This window comes from Daucus carota, chromosome 4 (genome assembly GCF_001625215.2).
Source record: "Daucus carota subsp. sativus chromosome 4, DH1 v3.0, whole genome shotgun sequence".
Classification (NCBI taxonomy): domain Eukaryota; kingdom Viridiplantae; phylum Streptophyta; class Magnoliopsida; order Apiales; family Apiaceae; genus Daucus; species Daucus carota.
Window position 1 is genome coordinate 22,035,413 of NC_030384.2, and position 5,490 is coordinate 22,040,902.

At 33.9% G+C, this 5,490-nt stretch overlaps 1 long non-coding RNA gene across 3 annotated transcripts; it reads right to left on the reverse strand.

Moving 5' to 3' along the window:
- Window positions 1-1,204: 1,204 nt before the first annotated feature.
- Window positions 1,205-4,928, reverse strand: LOC135151925 (uncharacterized). Of its 3 annotated transcripts, XR_010290892.1 has the most exons (4): window positions 4,508-4,928; window positions 2,995-3,184; window positions 1,892-1,980; window positions 1,205-1,642 (listed from the first exon to the last, which is right to left on the reverse strand). It is a non-coding gene; the product is annotated as an uncharacterized LOC135151925 (long non-coding RNA). The 3 variants fall into 3 exon arrangements; XR_010290890.1 differs by lacking the exon at window positions 1,205-1,642 and having other exon boundaries at window positions 1,688-1,980; XR_010290891.1 differs by lacking the exon at window positions 1,205-1,642 and having other exon boundaries at window positions 1,688-1,980; window positions 4,512-4,927.
- Between the last annotated feature and the right edge of the window lie 562 nt (window positions 4,929-5,490).

Here is a 5,490-nt window from a genome sequence, read left to right on the forward strand (position 1 = left end):
TAAAATATCTTATAGGTATTGAAGGACTTTCTTACTAAATATTACCCAAGAATTTAGTTAAGTTTTTTTTAAACTTCACTCTGAGTGGAATATCACACTGATACTACTCTATCATTGGAGCATCACCCTGATACGCAATTAATTGGACGTATCATCATGATAATACTCTGACAGACTCACAGTCAAATATTTTGCGAATATTTAGGACTTCCTTATTTATAATTTGGTTAAATATTGTTGATACACGGTCACACGGGAATGTTCTTATACGCACGGATGGATGTGTTATTCTTGACGTTGCCAAGTGTTAGGTTTGAGTTCTTGTTATTGTAGGGTGGTGCATTAACCATTAATATGAATTAGAAATAGTTGTCCTTATAGTGATGATTCATTTACAAGTGGAGTATCATATTGATATTTAACTGGTTGTCGTGTATTATTATGAGACATTCTTACTAAATATTCATATTTAGTAAGAAAATATTGTTGAAAATTAGATATTTTGACCAGGCATTCATCCAAGACTTTGATTAACATTTTTCTTAATGTTGGTAAAAATCCGGCGCTTTTAACTTTTACCAAGTATTTTTAAGCAAACTTATAAATATATATGACCACAAATAAATATATCGCTTGTAAATTAATTATTCTTTTGAAAATGCTTTGATAATGTAATGAATTACATAGCCGTTAGTAATAAACATATTATTTACAAAATCAATCATGAATAAATGCTAGATATAATAGCACATATTAATTGCAAACTATTAATTATATGCATTAATAAAGTAGATAAACACATTAATATAATCATACATATTAATTAGAAGTTATTAATCATGTGTATTAATGAAAGTAGGAGTAAACACATTAATATAATCATACATATTAATGACAAGTTATTAATCATGTGTATTAATGAAGTAGAGGGTTAAATTAGTAATTTTATAAGGTGAATAAAATAAGTCATGTTGGGCTATTATATATATAATAGATAATTCAACTACAAACATTGTTCTGTTGTTCCACTGTGCTTCCAGAATACTGCGTCTAAATTATTTGAAGTATAAATAAAAGAACATTTGTCTGCCGACCTAAAGCCAAGTCATAATGTAATCACATAATTTTTACTTTTTGAGGAAATATTTTGGATTACAAACATTATTCTATGTGCCGCACATCCGTTTCTCTCATTAGGTTTTTCTAATTAAAATGATAAATCAGGCCTTAGTTATGTGAATATTTAAACAAAATTTTATTTTAAGGAAACTATCAGTTTAAATTCTTCTTAGTGTATTTTTGAGTTTGTTGTTGGGTAATGGCTAGAAATGTTGATGTAGAAGTTAAAAAACAATAGCTATAAAGCTGACTTGTTGTCTAGGTGAATCTGGCATTTTGGATTTGCTGCACCGCAAGGTCCATGCATCATTAACTGAGAGACAGATTCGTAGCCAATTGGGTCAGCCTGTTGATCAGGTATCTCTGCACATATAAGGCCATCTATGTCGTTTGGAGTCATTAATTTATCCTCTAGTGCCAGCCATAGGACGATATGTGCGTGCGGCAACCCACGCTTCTTGTGACATCCCTCAAATCCGGGGGTCTGGATTTGGTGCCACCATCATAAAAATCTTTTAAAAACCTGTATTTGCGGAAAATGTGAAACATATATCTAAAAATCTGTACATTCTAAAAGAGATTTAAATCAAAATCACTTTGACCCCCTAAAAACAGGATCGCTAATAGGTTACAGCACTGAAATCAGAAACCAAAACTATAAAATCTTATTACAACTTAAACTACGTTATCAGCTAAACTTCGGTAAGAAGGATAACTGATAACCAATAAATAAAAACTATCTACAACTGAATTGAAATAATTCAACTCTGACCATAACTAGTCTCGCAGCCACCTCCCTGGCAGTCTCGCCTAGCATTACTCTTACGCGCATCTTGCCCAGGTTACCATCTTAATCCTTAGCTGAAAGGGTTAGAAATAATAGCAAGAGTGAGCAATAATGCTCAGCAAGTATAACATTAAATTTTTAACAATGCAATACTATATGAATTAAATCAAATATTTGTAACAGAGATTCAGTTCTAGGTTCCCCTCAAATTAATTGAAGTTCAATTACATACTGCCGCCCTTTTTATAAAAATTTCGATTACAATGGGTCCAAACTATTCTTTTATCAGAATATAGTCCATTTATATGAATATATAATTATTAACTTCCTTTCAACTCATCTGACAATACGGGTGATCAGCCATGGAAAGTCCTCCATCTCGGGCACTAGATGTACGTCCCACCGACGACGGATCGTTCCGGGCACTGGATCCAAGTCCCACCGGTAACGACACTACGGTACCCACTAGGCATCTAATTGGTCTCAACAGCTGGACTAGGTTCACTAGCCTTTTATGCTAACTTTTACAGTTCCCAAGACAATAGAATCCATATCCCGGGCCCCGGACATAACATCCTCCCGGTGACAATTATTGGTGCCCCGGGCCCCGGACATAAAGTCCTCCCGGTGGCAATTATTGGTGCCCCAGGCCCCGGACTTATAGTCCTTCCGGTGACAATAATTTGTGTACACAATAGGCATCTTGCTCGCCTTTCTGATTGGCTATTCACTAGCCCACAGCTATTCACTAGCCCCGGCTATTCACTAGCCCTTCACCATATGTATTTATTTATTTCACAACCATATATATTTATTCTAAAACTCTTCTTTTCTTATTTCAGATCACCACCATGTAACTCAATGTAACCAAGTAGCTATCTCAGCTATCAAGAACATAATATATTTCTAGCAATGTTGTCAACTGCAGATATAACAATAGAGATATTTAACTTATCTTTAATCAAACGAGAAAGATAACAATGCTTGCCCTTTCAATATAAATGCAGAATAGAATTACTTGCAGTAATTACAAGTTGAGAATAGAAATACTTGCTAACTGCAAGAGAAAGATAGATAGAAGTACTTGCCTTAACTCCGGTGTCTAGCTCAGACTTCTAATGACACTATATACCACCATATCATTCCCTTCTGCCAACTTCTGATAAGATTTGATTTAAAACTAAGTTTCGCCTTAATTCAACTTGCACCACTTGGCTATTTCTGAATACCCATTTCAATCACGTCTCGATCAATGCCTCGTCAACGTCTCGTTCAATTCTATACGATAGTAAAATAGTATTTCAGTCGTCGGATCAGACGGATTAACTAATTCCGAAAGCGTTAGGACCTATATATAGCTACCCTTCGCTTATACTTACCACATAGTCAGATAAACACATAGCACATAATTGCAAAAATAACCCTTTTTATAGCTACTAAAATACATATAATTTCTAACGAAAATTCGGCAGCATCTCCTCTGTTTATAGTCTTATCCACCTGTTTGCAGTACCAACAACCAGCCAATACTATTGCTTACACATGAATTATTACTATAAAAATCTGCCTTGACAAGCATTAAACACATAAGAAAATCTGCCTTGACTTGCATTAAGCATATAATGAAATCTTTTAGCAGGATTGCTAATTTTTTATACACAAAACACGTTTAATTAGATATACAAGGTTAACCGAGCCAATCCCTTTCATAATCAATCATATGCTATTAACCAAGTATAACCTCATACTATGCACTAACAAAGAAAGAAGACTAGAACAAATAGTTCAAACAGCCCTCACTCTAAGATTTTTAATAAATTGAGAATTTATCATTTTAATACGAAATTTTTATGAGACACTCCTAAACATTATTCCAATCTACTATAAAAATTTCAGAACCAAATTCCATGTTTAAGGGAGTAAACCAGGGCCTGCAAGTCAGGAACCTGAATTTGTCCTGCAGAACCAGCCCCACGCTATGAATTTTAATAAATAGAAAATTTGGTCTGTTTGTATAAAATTTTAATGACATATTCCAGATACTAACATCTAACTCCGGTAAAAATTTCAGAAGAAAATCTCAAGTTTAAAGTAGCAAAACAGGGCCTAGAATAGGACACACCTGCCCAGAATTTTCTGCTCAACTCACACTAAAACATACATATCCTTTAGCTTGTTTAACGAAACTTTGAAATTCTTTTTCGTACTTGATCTACACTTCAAGGAGCATATAATCACAGAGAGATTAGGCATAGTTCTAACTTAACAGTTTCAAAACAGATATGCAAAACAGGGCATAACCGCTGCGGAAACTTGACAACAATTGACTTAGTTCTAATACCACAACTCTAATTACTCAAAACCCATATTCACAAATCAAACATCAATAACCAGAAATCATAAACTCAAAATCATAGCAACTAATTCCTATACTTCATTTATATATCAAATTAACATCCACATCAAGTTAATCTCTCAACCAGTAATATGATCATATACACATATATAACTAATTTATCAAAGAAAGGTGTATACCCACTGATAACAACAAAAGTACACATATATATATAATCTGATTCTAACAAAAAAAATTAATAATACCCACTAATTCGGAATAAGAGATGCAAGGGGTGAAGTGCTCGCCGGAATCACACCCATCGCCAATACACCACCACTTGCTGCCAACCACAACTCCCCCGCCCCGTGTTACTTCATCTCGCTCTTCTATCACAACGTCGTCTCAACCCCAGTCTCCGCCATAATCGAACCTCCGGCGACTGCTACCAACACCTCCACCATCAGCAGCCAGCACAAGCCCACAAACAACACGACAATCACCCTATATAGATACACGTATATACATATATAGTCAAGCACACATGAATTTGAATGTGAAAAGATTGAACTCAATTCTTTTGCCCTCTGATTGAATCCTCTGTATAAAAACATAACCCTAAAACTTATGTGTCCTTACCCCAATTCTCTCTCGCCGACTCAACACAAATTTTCTTTTCTTTTTGTTTTCTATTTTTATTATACTAAAAATCAAACCCCCAATTCTAATTGAAAAGCTATTTTCATAATTTTGGGCCTCAAAATATTCCCAAAATTTAAAAATAACTAAAATTCAAATTTAACCGTTCAGACAAAAATAAACAATTAAAACCGCACATCTAACACATGACACGATTAAATCAAATAATCACATAATTGCAATAACTCACAAAATTGGTTTTGAAAACCAAACCAATTGGAATAAAATATAAATTTTATTCCTTCTCTTTTAGAAAAAAATAATAATAAATAAATAATTGCTGAAAAATCCGATTCGTTACACTTCTGGAATTCCACTCCGTACACAACTTAGAGTAAATGTGTTAGAAAGCAATTTGATGGTAGTTACAATAAGTCATGAGGAGAGTCGAAGAGTGAAGTCTAGTTAACGTGACAAACAAACTTTTGAATAATTGTAAGTCTATATTAAGGCTTAACATTTTTTGTTAAGTGTGGAACCCGCACTTTCCCTTTCTCCCACAGTTATCTGGAAGACGCCAAAGCATTCATTTGTAAGACTTTTTTAACGA